General features: G+C 41.6%; 1 long non-coding RNA gene across 4 annotated transcripts in view; it reads left to right on the forward strand.

Moving 5' to 3' along the window:
• The first annotated feature begins 291 nt into the window (after window positions 1–291).
• LOC142496923 (uncharacterized) overlaps window positions 292–15,111 on the forward strand; it is a 36,530-nt gene continuing 21,710 nt past the window's right edge. For 2 of the 4 annotated variants that reach the window (XR_012802135.1, XR_012802136.1), the window contains exons 1-3: window positions 292–448; window positions 584–811; window positions 1,111–1,204. This is a non-coding gene — a long non-coding RNA (uncharacterized LOC142496923). Of the gene's footprint in view, window positions 449–583; window positions 812–1,110; window positions 1,205–2,465; window positions 2,774–11,396; window positions 15,003–15,111 lie in introns of those variants that run through there. The other 2 variants (XR_012802137.1, XR_012802134.1) reach the window with 2 other exon arrangements.

The following is a 15,111-nucleotide window of genomic DNA, read 5'->3' on the forward strand; positions in this document are numbered from 1 at the left end:
ATCCCAACAGAAACTGGAACAAAAGCAAAAATTAGATCAACTCACCTGTGTACGTTTCATTGGCATTGAGCGTAGTAGATGAGATGGTCAGTGTGAAATTGCTGCTCGCATTGTAGTTGCCATTCAGAATAGTGCAGTTGAAATCAGCGGCTGCAGTGCTGGGTATGAAGACTGGTGAGACCATCAGACCAAGGAGCAGAAGGAACGCAGTGGATGCTGTGAGTGCCATTGTGATGAGAAGCTTTGTCCTATGTAGTTACAGTAATGATCACACAGTACCAGTAACCCTCTCACTCAGTGACACGCTGCTTATATATCCAGCTGGTACAATGCAAATCTGGAAGGGAAGGGCCAAGAAGGGTATAATAAACTGTTCTTGCACAATTTCTGATGCCGTCAGCATTATCAGTGCAGGTTCTGATGTCACAAGAGTCATGAGAGTCACTGGGTAAAGGGCTAAAAAAAAATTGATTTTTAGACTTAATATTACCTCTTCTGCTGCTACATATTGAATACATTTTTTCTTTTTTTGTAAGCTCTGGTGTAATTGTTTCTCCATTTGTTATATACATATGCATTAAAGGTCAGAGCTAATCCTAGGAGACACGTGGGCAGCGTTTCAGGCAGGGCGATATACCACCAACTAGCAGCAAGAGGCTCTTCTCCCCGACGACCGCCCCTATATCGGAGCTCCGGTTCAAGGAGCGTGTGGACGGCTTTGGAGCACTTCTGCAGATGTCCCCCTTCAACGGAGGAGATAGCAGCAGTCTTCTTGTCACAGTTGGATTTGCCTGTTTACTCTGCATTTGTCGTGAGTAGGATTCTGGTCTTTCCAACCAGACCAGCAGCATCACGCAACACTATTTGTAGAATTTTATTGTCTTTTAATTTTTTAAGAAAATTAGCTTAACTGTTTTTCAGCCATTTTTTGTTGTTTGTTTCTTGTAGACTTGTATGTTGTGTAAATGTCTTGTTTATTTGTTTGTTAGTTATATGTGGTGGGTTTTTGTTTGTTATATGTGATTAAGTTTTGTCAGCAGTATACACTATGATTTTCATCTGTGTTTAAATCCCACATATCACGGGACGTATCTCCACGGATCCATCAAGACGGTCCAGGGTGCAAGATTGGACTTCCAATTAAGCTCTACTTTATCATCTTGAAGTTCATTCTGACTTTTTTTGGACCATTTCTGAGGCGCTGGTTCGTATTTGTTATTTATACATATACATTGTGCATATAGTAGAGAAGAGATTAGAAATTGACTATAACTACTGTCTGTCTCACTCTCTTTCTCTCTTTCTGACACTCTAAAATAAGATATTATTTGTGTTTCCTGCCTACCCTTCCCTCTGCTTTCTTTCTTTCTCTCGTTGTTTCTTGCTGACCCTTCCCTCTGCTTTCTTTCTGTCTCTCTGTTTCCTGCTGATCTTCCCTCTGCTTCCTTTCTGTCTCGCTGTTTCTTGCTGACCCTTTCTTCTGCTTTCTTTCTGTCTCGCTGTTTCCTGCTGACCCTTCCCTCTGCTTTCTTTCTTTCTCTCGCTGTTTCCTGCTGACCTTCCCCCTGCTTCCTTTCTGTCTCGCTGTTTCTTGCTGACCCTTTCTTCTGCTTTCTTTCTATGTCTCGCTGTTTCCTGCTGACCCTTTCTTCTGCTTTCTTTCTGTCTCGCTGTTTCCTGCTGACCCTTCTCTCTGCTTTCTTTCTTTTTCTTGCTGTTTCCTGCTGACCCTTTATTCTGCTTTCTTTTTATGTCTTGCTGTTTCTTGCTGACCCTTCCCTCTGCTTTCGTTCTATCTCTCGTAATTTCTTGTGTACCATTCCCTTTGCTTTATTGCTATCTCTCGCTGTTTCTTGCTGAAACTTCCCTCTGCTTTCTTTCTGTCTCTCACTGTTTCTTGCTGACCCTTCCCTATGATTTATTTCTGTGTCTCGCTGTTTCTTGCTGACCCTTCCCTCTGCTTTCTTTGTATCTCTCGTCATTTCTTGCTGACCCTTCCCTCTGCTTCCTTTGTCTTTTTTTGCTTTTTTCCCCTTTTGTTCTGCTATTTTTATTTTACAAATTCAGTTCCATCCCGGTCCCGCTCCCATCTGCAGCCTTACCCATCCAAAGCTAAATAGCTGCAAGTTAATGGATAGATGTATATATTGTGATGCCCACACCACGTTACAGTCTCTTTAAGTCCCAATTTAAGTCCCAATAGGAAACACTGTATTTCTTATATGGGGTGTATTTACAGGGATTAAATCATATGATAACAGGCCCACCGTCCCTTTAAGTCAAACAAATCATAAAATAAAATACCTATTCCCGTTAGGGAAAATCTCAAATTTGCTTCAGCCTTTTCTAACCACAGCTGGCCAACTATACTGGTTCACAGCTTAAAACACGCGTTTTGCTGATCTGTTAGTCCTTTAGAGCAGACGTCCCCACTTTAGCATGGTCTCTCCTCCTTTCCTTCCTAGGGGAACTCGACCCGACGTGAGCTCAGAGAAACACTTTTCTGCAGGTCCACTGTGAAGGGCTGGTCCTGCCTTCCTTCTTTAGCTGGGGAGCACTTCTCTGTCCCCCTCTCTGGGACAGCAATCTCTCACTCTGTGACTCTCAGCATGGCAGCTTCTCTGTAGTCACTTCCTGACTATTAAAAACTCCATGAGAAATCAGGAGTTCAGCCTTCTCAATTAGGCATCAGCTGAACTAGCTACTTCTAAGGAGGATTAACTCTCTGAGAGCTGAAAAGGTCCTTTACTGGAGTGCTCCAGCACCTAGAGGACAGTGATGGTATCACAATATATATATATATATATATATATATATATATATATATATATATATAGTGGCACTGTGTGCTCATTTGCATGTCATTTCCCAGAATCCCTTGCTGCAGTGGAAGTGCTGGGTGCTGGGTGATAACGGGGAAAGGCGGGGTTGCAGACCTGCCTAAGACATGCAGATGAGCATACAGTTGTATTTTTATATATATATATATATATAACAAAGAGAGGTGCAGGCTCCATAGTGTTTAACTGTATAAAAATAAAGTCCATTTAATACGACACGCAGTCCCTAGGAATCACACTTTCAAAATTAAAAAAAGCACTGAACGTTTGAGAGAAATCTCTAAGGGATACGTCAGCTGGGTTGGAGGGTCCAATATTAAACTCTGTCTTGGTATGATACAGCCGTTGGAAACTCCTGTCACACTTCCACAATGCTACACTCGATCAGCCAGTCTCTCAGCACATTAATGCCAGTCCTCCGGTCAGTTGAATGCTCCGGACACAGAACGCATGTGCAGTGTTTGCAACCAGGCTATCCGTCAGTTACAGAGACCTCCTCTCTACCGCCATGCGTGCTGACCTCACCACCTCATCCCAACTAGTTTCGTCACTATCACGTGACATCCTCAGGGGATAATGAATAACCACAGAGTACTACCTAATATAGTGGTGCCTATGTAAATCTAACTCCACTCTTGAGAATCAGCTGTGCTGATTTACTACCATCAGGGACATAACTACTGTATATTAATGCCACATTACAGTGTTCTGTGAAGATAGAAGGCAAGAATAACCTCCATATAACCAATATTATTAATAAACATATATACATTGTAGAAACAAAATGTTAGAACTCATATAATAATAATAATAATAATAATAATAATAATAATAATAATAATAATAATAATAATAATAATAATAATAATAATAATAATAACAATAATAACAATCTGTCAATAATATTATTAATAACTCCAAGATGATCCATTAAATCAAAATATACTTGCTCAGTCTTTTTCTAATTGTACTGTCATGAACTTTAACATTTAACATGCTAACTGAGGTCTGTAGAGTCTGAGATGTAACTCTTTGTTTTTTTTGCAATTTCTCTGCGCATTGCATGGTCTGACCTTGGGGTACATTTGCTGGGACGTCCAATCCTGGGAAGATTGGCAACTGTCTTGAATGTTTTCCACTTTGAATAATCTTTCTCACTGTAGAATGATGGACTTTAAATTGTTTGGAAATGGCCTTATAACCCTTCCCAGATTAATGGGCAGCAACAATTGCTTTTCTAAGATCATTGCTGATGTCTTTCCTCCTTGGCATTGTGTTAACACACACCTGAATGCTCCAGACCAGCAAACTGCTAAAACTTCGACTTTTATAGAGGTGGTTACACTTGCTGATGATCAATTAATCAAAGGCATTTGATTAGCAACACCTGTCTGCTACTTAGCATCTTAATTCCTATGGAAGCAGTACGGGTGTACTTAGTTTTTCACACATACAGTAGCTTCTCCATTTTGGCTTTATTTTTGTTAAATAAATCATGACACGGTGTAATATGTTATGTGTTGTTGTTCATCTGAGGTTGTATTTACCTCATTTTAAGACCTGCTAAGGAACAGATGATTGTTATTATGTCCTGATATGTAAAACCATAGAATTCAAAGAGGGTGTACTTTCTTTTTCACATGACTGTATTTGTAAGGAAGAATGGTCTCTGATATGTCTTCAGCCTTGTCTTCTACCACGAATTGGCGGGACAGTGCGTCAGCTTTCAGTTTTTTTGACCCAGGAATATAAAAGATAAGATAATTGAATCTAGAGAAAAAAAGTGACCAACGGACCTGACAGGCACAAAGGCATCAAGTGCTTTCTATACTGTATAGAGCAAATTTTTATGATCTGTGAGAATTGAGAGGGGGTTTTCAGTACCTTCCAATAGGTGTCTCCATTCTTTAAGTGCAAGCTTGATAGGTAGGAGCTCCTGGTTGCCAACGTCATAGTTCTGCTCCCCTGAAGAAAATGTCTTAGAAAAAAACCCACAAGGGTGTTACTTGGCTTGAGGTGTTTGCCTCTGTGACAAGATAGCCCCAGACCCAACATCAGAAGCATCCACTTCCAGAGTGAAGGGAAGTTTGGGGTTTAGGTGGTGTAAGATAGGGGTGGAAACAAAAGCTTTTTTGAGTGAGTCGAAGGCTTGAAGTGCCGCAGGTGACCAGGAAGAGGGATCTGCTCCTTTTTTTGTTAGAGCAGTGATTGGAGCTACAGTAGAAGAAAAATTTTGAATAAATTTACGATAATAATTAGTGAACCCTAAAAAACATTGAATCACCTTCAGAGATGTAGGTTGTGGCCATTCCAACACAGCCTTGAGTTTATAAGGGTCTATGGAGAATCCAGAGTCTGAAATAATATAGCCCAGGAAAGACGCAGAAGTGTGGTGAAACTGACATTTCTCTAGTTTAGACAGAACCAACTTGTTATGATGAATGTGTTCAGAAAGAGACTTGGAAAAGATAAGAATATTGTCAAGCTAGACTATGACAAAAAGATTGAGGAGGTCTCGAAAAATCTCATTCACTAATTTTTGGAACATGGCCAGGCCATTACACAAGCCAAAAGGCATGACCAAATATTCGTAGTGACCATCGCGCGTGTTGAAGGCCATCTTTCATTCGTCACCCTGATGTATACGTGTCAGATTGTATGCCCCTCGGAGATCCAATTTAGAAAAAATTGTGGAACCTTGCAAGCGATCAAAAAGCTCAGAGATGAGTTGTAAGGGAAAACAGTTCTTCAAAGTGATTTGTTGAGCCCTCTGTAATCTATGCAGGGGAGGAGAGAACCGTCCTTCTTTTTGACAAAGAAAAAAACTGCCCCGGCTGGGGATGAAGAATTTCGAATAAATCCCTTCTTCAGATTTTCTTAAACATATTCCGACATTGCTTTGGTTTCAGGAAGAGAAAGAGGATAAGATTTGGTTCTGGGAAGAACAGCTCCAGGCAGAAGATCAATCAGGCAATCAAAAGGGTGATGAGGGGGCAGAACTTCAGAGTGTACCTTGTCAAAGACATCTAGGAACTTCAGGTAGGACAGACTTGTCCGGCTTGGGAATTTCTAGACCACATATCTGTTGCACAGGGTTGATACAAGATTTAGCACATACAGTAGAGGACTACATTGTATGGGTCTTTTCTCAGTCCAATCCAAGTGTGGATTGTATCGTTGGAGCCTGGGGAGGCCCAAAATTACCTCCACGGATGGTGAATGGATTACGTCCAGACACATCTCCTCTTTGTGACCATCCTTCGTTGAGAGAGAGAGCACGCAGGTTACCAGAGAGATGAAGGCCGGCTGGAGAGGATGTCCGTCAATGGCTTAAAACCTGACAGGCACAGACTTTTGAATTAGAGGAAGGAAAATTGGAAAAAAAACTGGGGTGCTCCCTAGAAAGGTGGTCAGAGTGGATAATCGCAGTAAACTCTAAATTATAGCAAAAAATAAAGAACACAAGATAAACAAAAGGAGCGGTCAAAAAAATATCCCCTGGATCCTCATAGAGTAGGTTGAAGCAGGATGACTTCGAGCGATGAGAGAGAGAAAATAAAAAATATACAATGCTAAATAATATATACTGATAATGAATGTTTATCAGACATCTTATTGCAAGCACATACAATAAATGCAGTGTGAGAGATGGAACACACTCTTGGGGAAGGAGAGGGTATGGGGAAGATAATAATAATCAAATTGATCACTCACACGGCCCTGTGTGAGTGGCCTGCACATATGTTGCAGAGTTGGATAACTCTGTTCTGACACACACTTTTCTTTCAGTGGTTCCTGAAGAGCATGTATGTTGGATACAACGTGGAAAGATGAAAGGAATAAGGGAATGTGGGGAATAATAATAAATGAATACCAGCACTCACACGGCCATGTGTGAGTGGCCTGCACATCTGTTTGCAGAGTAGGCCCACTCTGTTACAGCATACACTTCTGCTTGTACGGTTATATACTACTCCAAACTCCTTAGTTTCTTCCGTATGAGTCTCAGGTATAAAGAGACAGCACAAGTTTGTACCAAGCAAGGGGAGGGTTCAACTATAAATATAGTGAATAGATATACAAATAGCACTCACATGGCCATATGTGAGTGGTTGCTTGTCATAAATATGACAAGCAAACACTCACATATGGCAATGTGAGTAGTATAACCGTACAAGCAGAAGTCTATGCTGTAACAGAGTGGGCCTACGCTGCAACAGATGTGCTGGCCACTCACACATGGCCGTGTGGGTGCTGATATTTATTTATTATTATTCCCACATTCCCTTATTCCTTTTATATTTTAGCTTCCCTTTTAAACTCTTTTTTATTAGTATTTTTTTATCAGTACAGGCTACTCTGATGTTTTTATCATTATGATATTATGTATTTTAGTTATTTTTATCAGCATTAGTTCAGAGCTTACTCTTGATATTTTGTTCTTCGTTGTAGATTTTACATCATTCGTCGAGCCTTCGAGATTAACTGCATTTCTTTTTATGTGACATCATGCTTTTTTTGCACATAATAGTGTTATCATACTATGATCTTTTATATTTAGTAATTAAGCCATATAAGCACCCTGCTATCTGGTACGTTTATGATATGACGTTTATTACACTTAACGGCCAAGATGGATTTATTAGATCTTTCCATAAGGTTATAAATGTATTTTTAGCATGATCACTGCCCTTTATGAATTATACTGCTAACATTCATGAGCCTAAACATGCAGTTGTAGTTATAAGCTCTTTTGTATCCTTCCTGTTTCCCATTATATATCAGTCCAACATATTAACTTGACTGAATTATTGTACTATATATTTTTCAAAGTTTTCCATAGTTTTTTGTTTTTGTCCACTGTGTGCATTATGGGTGTTATATTCACCACAATTAGCTAACTGTGAAATTTCTGTTTTGACACATTCAGTATTGACAAGGCTGTTATATTGCCTATGTGGGTTTTAACTCTTTGAACTATTTGCCACCGGCACTCATTATAGTGGGTCTCCGTAGGCAAATACAACCATGCTTTTGCATCTCTTTTAAAACTCTTGCGGATGCGCTGAACACCTGTTATATTGTCGGTACCACTTTAAGACCAGATGACACTGTATCGGGTGTGCATAGTATCACTGCAGCTAATAGCAATGAGGCAATTATTTCAAGAGTACTTACGGATCGATAACATCCTCGAACACCAGAACCTGAGGAAGCAGTTGTTGCGAAACGTGTTGTTCTAAAGCTAAGAAGAATTTGTACAGCTGTCGGCCACCGTCGCTTCTGAAAGCCTCCTCCCTGCATGTCCTGTGATCCGGACGCGGAAGCAAGAAAACTCCTGCAGCAAGAGACTGACGCAACTTCGGCATGCCCAACTGTGCACTTTTAAGTGTACAAGTGTATACTATGCCCATCAGGAACCATTGAAAGAAATGTGTGTGTCAGAACAGAGTTATCCAACTCTGCAACATATGTGCAGGCCACTCACACATAACTTAAAATGTATTTTAAACCTACACAGCCTAGAAATATTTCAAAGCAAGGATAAACCAACCTCACACTGATGATACCCATCAAGGTTGAAACATGTCTGTGAGTGGTCTGTACTTGCTTTGCTAGTCCCATGCTGTGTTTAAAAGCTGTGCGAATGGCGATGCATCAGCTTAAATGGGCTCCATATAAATGGATATTCCAGGCAAAAGGTGACACATTGTGTGCTCATTTGCATGTCATTTCCCAGACTCCCTTGCTGCAGTGGGAGGAGAGAGAGAGAGTGATCTTCCTCCAGCGATGCTCTGGTGACACGCAGCGTGGCCATCAGCTTCACATACTGCTCTGTGGGGACATACTGGGTACTCAGCCGTTCCTGTAGCACTTGCACTTGGTTAGCAGCCTGGTCACTTGTTTCCTGTAAAACTCGCTGCTTCTCCTTGTCCGCTTACAGATGCGCACGCAGCTCTTGCAGCTGGCTCTGCAGTACTGCCTGTATTTCTAAAATTTCCAGGGACTATTGTTCCTTCATTTGTTTCTGCTTGGTGAAGCTTCTCCTTTCCTTCACTGGCCTGATCAGAAAAATCTGAATTTTCTTCTTTCAGACTTGCATTCTCTTTCTTTAAAGTCTCTAAATCCCTCAGGGCATTCTCATGGGTTTCCTTTAACATACCCAGCTCTGTGTTTAGACCGTAGCCCTCTTTTAGACTCCTTATATTTCTGTTTGAGGTTAGCAAACAGTTTGTCAGACTTGTTCTGCTTTTCCGCCATGGTAGCAATTGAGGTGTTGGCCTTTTCCAGACTAGTCGTCACCTCCTCCAACTCACTCCGTAAGAGACGCTCTGTTTTCTTCAAAGATTTGTACTCTTCTATAGCTGGGAGTATACACCTCTGTACCTCAGCGTAATCTTCTTGCTCCTTATCCAATCATTCCTGCAGGACATCATAATCATGGTGGGCAGTTTGGAGTGCAGAAATTAAGGCCTCTTTATCCTGGATCAAGGATTCAACATTCCTTTGCTCCTCCTTTTCCTTTGCCACCGTTCCCGTGACAATTCTGCCCATCACTCCGGTCTGCAGCACATCTTGGCGCCTTTCTGTCGCATGTTGTTCTGACAGCGCAGGCTCAAGTGGTTCGGTCACTTCCTCTGTGACTTGAGAAATATTTTTCTTTTTCTTCTTCTTTCTCTCTGCTTTATTAGTTTCATAGACATCAGTATTACTGGTCACACACTCACTGGTATCAGCTTCCACATCTTCCTTACGCTCACAACGCAATGTTTGCTTTTGCAGCTGTTTGTCTTTGAAAATTTGGGGACATACATCTTCCATGTGACCTACTTCGTGACAGGCCCAGCATACTAAATTAATTTGCGGGTCTGAGTCGTCATCGTCATCGTCATCGTCATCGTCATCATCATCATCATCATCATCATCATCATCATCATCATCATCATCATCCTCATCATCATCATCATCATCATCATCGTATGACCTGAAGGAACACTGTTTTGTATGATTGCGTACATTGCAAAACAAACATTTCACGTCGGCCATTTTAAAAAGACCCGGCAGGAAAAACTTGACACCCAGCACTTTGCTTATGGCATTAGCTTTCACAATACAGCAATCTTTTCATACCCGACAGGGCTGACTTTACACTCAGCATTTGCTAGATGCAATTTTCACTTTCTTCAGCAAACATTTTTAGTTTTCTGCTTCAGTTCAAGACTTTAACATATCATCATCTACTGAGCTCTGGGTGCTATTGCATCCACACTTCACACATTCTCTTTGTATGCTGTAAGCACAACTGGTCATACACAGCGAGACAGATTTCACTTGCAGACTGCACTTTACTTTGGCCGGGCGGCCATTTTAAATCCCAGCATTTATTTACAAACCCACAACCAACCTCACATCGATGAGGCCACAAGGTTGAAACAGTTTGTTTATGAGTGGGTTTATTGGCTTTGCATCTCATCCCAAGCTATGTTTAAAAGCTGTGTTTAAAGTAGCATGCATTGGTTTAAGGGTTTAACCATGTAATGTGGTCTTGAGACAAAAGATGGCACTGTGTGCTCATTTGCATGTCATTTCCCAGAATCCCGTGCTGTAATGGAAGCACTGTATGCTAGGTGATAATGGTGAAAAGCAGGGTTGCAGACCTGTCTAAGACATGTGAATGTTCTCACAAGTAATATTTTTATATGCTATATGCTATACGGTGGAGGGTTTTTAGTCACCTTTTCACCCACCATAACAGATAGATAGATAAATAGATAGATAGATAGATAGATAGATAGATAGATAGATAGATAGATAGATAGATAGATAGATAGATAGATAGATAGATAGATAGATAGATAGATAGATAGATAGATAGATAGATAGATAGATAGATAGATAGATAGATATTTCCTGCCACAGGTGGAAGATTTTAACCAGCACCCGAGATTTTGCGCAGACATTCTCTCATTTGAATGAATAGAGCACAGTATGTCTGTAATGTTCTTATACTACTCTTTATTCACCGACAAGGCCATATTAAAAAGAAGAAATACAGATTGAGCAATCATCCTTACCCCTGTTAATGCGAGTAAATGCACAAAATGGTGCGTTTAATAAAACGTTATCACCTTAAGCCTTGTTTTCAATTAGCCCTCGTGTTAAATACGGTGCTATCGTTAATGCATTGAGTAAATGACGCAATAACACGTGTACACCTTTGTACAATTTAAAACTTTCAGCATTGTAAAACTAGCCCAATCTCGGCATTTCCTTGTTGATTAATGATTTCATGCAACAGTTGTGGGGAAATGACTTTCGTCACAAGTTCTATTTATAGAATTGTTTTATGGTTCTTCCTGTATCTATGGTACATATACATCTATAATTATTCTACTGTGTAGGGAGGAGTGTGCTTTTGGTTTTGGGATTAGTAAATAGCCCAAGGTCTATAAAATAGAATTAGCAATATAGTGGGTGAGGCTAACTGTGAATATGACTTGCTCTGTTTTGCAACTTGTGCATCATGAGTCAAAAATATTTTGTATAAATTTGCAGGAATGTCACAATCCAAGGACTAACAAATTGTGTTTTATTGGAAACATTTTTGACATCAGGAGGTTTTGAGTTACCCCTCATACCTAGACCACCGCCCCCTCCACACCCAATAAGACACAGACTCCAGAATTGGGGTAACATGGCCACATAATTTATGAATACAACATATCCCAAATAGAAGCGCCACATGGCACCCACATGTGATGAAGCAGACGCAGATGATCTGGCCAGTGAAATGGACAGACGGAATGAAGTATAGGAAGAATGGTCGCAAAGCAAGTAAAAGAAGAGTTTGAGAAATGGAAAGATGAGTTGGTTCGAGAAGTCCTCCGCAGGGTTGAGGAAGCTACTGTAAGCACAAAGCAGTAATTTGAAGAACTTGAGCAGCAGAGGCTCACTGAGTTCCCTGCACAAAAATTCAGAACAGAATGAGAATGGGCAAAGCGTGCCAAGCTAGAGCAAATGCTTGAAGAGACACTGTTCGAGTGCACAGGGTACAAAAACGTTGTCGCCAGTGTTCTCTTCAACAACGATTACACAGAGGGCAGAAACTGATAAAGAGGTAGCGATTTTTTACTTCATGTCCTGATTACCAGAGAATTCCCATAAACGAGAAACCAAAAGATACTTGTAGGAGTGAAGATGGTCTGAAGAGAATACATCGCACAAAGGAGAGCCAGAGTCGTGAACCCCATCGGAAGTTGGATGGCGTGGAAGACACAGAAAGGACTGAAGTGAAGTTTGGAACCATGATGGACTGGAAGTCCAAGAAGAAGAAAAGGGAAGTTGTAACCGAAACACAGCCTAGAAGAAGACTTACCCTCAAGTCGAGTCTTGTCCCCGACAGGGAGGGAGGATGTTGAATGACAAGCGTACGCAGGGCTACACTCTGAGATGGGAATTATGTGAGAGAGTGAAGGGTTAAACTCTTCATGTTCTCTCAGGAAACCCAATCCTAGTGTGTCAGGTTTCCTGAGCTGTTTCAAGGGAACTCCGGATTGAGCCGAGTTTTAAATGCACTAAGTCAAATCCAAAATCCAGCACCAAGCTCCAAGACTGCAGGGACCCGGGCTTCTTGTTCCATAAGGGATTAACATGGGAACACCTGACATCCCTAGCTCTTTGCCAAACCTGTCTTGCCATCACCTCAGACAGACCAACACAGGAAAACTGAATGCCAAATATATCTGTGCTATGTAAAAAATAGATCAACTGTCTGCAAATAATTTCCCCCAACATATATAAATTAACACCAGCGGCTCAGCAAGTGACCTCCTTATTTTCAACAGCTACAGAAGTATTTGCACCCGTCATGTACCCCGAAGGCCCAACCCTGATATCTCAACCACTGACCCAGATATCCCCAGCTGCTTTCCCTATGGGCTTCGATTCGCCCTCTTTTCTGCCCAATGAATGTAGGAATACAACAAACCCAGACTCTGTCAGGGAAGCGACCTAGATAAAGAGGAATGATGGGACATAATGAACAAACCTTAGCACACCTCGCAGCAGCATGAACGTAACTCCTAAAGCGCTGCGACTTTAACCTGCCAATTCAACTTAGCAGCTCATGCCCCAGCTTACACGCTACCATAGCCGCTCCTATTCTAAAGAGTGAGGTATGAACCCAGATGGTTGAAGCCCAACTGCTGCAAAGCCTTTCTAAAATCGAAGGTAAAATGAAATTGTGTAAGAGGCACACCATAAAGTTGAACAAAAATGAGCCCTGGACCAGAATTCTATTAGCTATAAAGGCCCTAATTGCGCTCACAGGGCAAAAAAACCCAAGATCAATAACTGTCAATGAGACCCACACCTCCCTTTCTGCTGGTCTGTTTTGGATCCCCTAATTAAAATCTTCACTGCTGCCTGATCCACCACCCCTTCATAACCTTTATTGTTTAGCTGGTTTATTGTCCTGTGTTTACTAAACCACCATCCCTGCTCTGAAAGGACAAAGGGTGCTTAGGGACCATAAGCGATAGCCACAAATCCATGTTCTTAAAGCCCTATAGAACCGTTTTTTTCACAGCCATCCATTGTAAAAATACTTTGTCGTACTTCCACCAGGCCGATTTATGTCTTGAAAGCCTACCAAATTGTGTCTTGGAATGTGAACAGATCCCAACAGTTTATGTGACTTCACGCCTATTATCAGGCTGGCAAAAATGACATATGCCTCTAGCCAGTTCTTGGTACCTGCTTCTCTTTCTTTTCATCCTCCTTTTCATCCCCTTTTTTGTCCACTCACACAAGCAGGTCTTTATACCTCGAGAGCAATGTCTAAATATCTGTATAGCCGCCTATCCACACCTTTTCTTTTGTGGTTATTGCCAAGTGTGTTACCAGTGAGCTAGCCTGGAAGAAATAGGCCTCCTTGAAGCTGACATAAGTCATCTCCTTTTTGGGCTTCTACTATCATGGCCACCGCGACCATCTGCATTGCCTGTGCCCCGCTTCCCCCCCCCCCCAGTGCTCGCCACTCCTGTCGGGCCCAGTGAAACAGCTAACCCTCTGTCAGCCGCTTTTGCCTGCATGGACACTCCTTTTAATACTCAAACCCCCGCTACCCCCAAAACTGCCTGCACTCCACTGCTTACCACCCTACGTGACTGTAGAGGGAGAGGGGGTTGGCCCGGTATTAAAGGGGTTGCACCCCATATGGAAACCCCCAGACCTCACCAGGGAGGCAAGGGGTTAACTGGACTGCGGTCCAGGAATGTGGTTTACACCTTGTCATGTCATGAAAATGTATGTTCCCCTGTTCCCATGTTTCATTATAATCCTGTATTTTAAAGATGTTTTAAAGTGCATTTCTGTATCTCCAGTTCTGGAGGTCGCAGAGAGTTGATATTTGGCCAATATGTGGAGTCACTGTAGGCATTAAAAACTGGCAAATTTCGACCCACTGAGCCCACCAGAATGGAACTTATTAATATGTGTAGATATTAAAGTGTATATGTATGGTATTTTGGATCTGTTCTGAAAATGCAGACGCCATCTGCTAGGCTAATAGGTCATGAAGGGCAGCCTGCTGATTGAGCCTAAGTACTGTGATCAAAAAGTTAACTGCCCTGATTGTTTACCCAAAGTCTAGGAACCAAGTATTGGTCAAACGACTCTACTACTCTAATTGTTACCTGAGGGCGGAGGAACATCAAACTGGAGTGGTTTGTAAGTGTTATGTCTACACCTACAAACAATGAAGCTCCTGCCAGCTACTTCATTTTGTAGACTGGTCGTCGCCCCTGATTTTATTATGGGGCTACAGAAATAAGACCCTCAAAGTCCCAGTACACATGGACTAATTTGCTGGGGGGCATGGGTTAATCTGTGTCTCCACGTTAGGGACTGGATACAGATAATTGTTCACCAATAGTCTGTATTCAATGTTAAGAATAGGGTTACACAGGTATATAAACTGTGTCAACCCTACAGTTTTTAGTTGTGCTTCTGATTCCACCTGGAATGTCACCGGATTGCTGGAGAATTGCTAGCTGATACTTCTCCATTCCCCAACCCTAAGTAAGTGTTACCTTCTTGTCTGTTAATTGTACTATATTGCTGTGTTCACCTTTTTTAAGGAATAAATTATATTTTATTATATCTAAGCCTCGTTCAGTTCAAACCAGATATTTGGTGTTCATTATATCTTGTCATAAGCTACCGTGACACTGACCCCCTATGGCAACCCCTTGAGCATCTAGCCAGGCAA

Source organism: Ascaphus truei, chromosome 6, assembly GCF_040206685.1.
Source record: "Ascaphus truei isolate aAscTru1 chromosome 6, aAscTru1.hap1, whole genome shotgun sequence".
Taxonomy (NCBI): domain Eukaryota; kingdom Metazoa; phylum Chordata; class Amphibia; order Anura; family Ascaphidae; genus Ascaphus; species Ascaphus truei.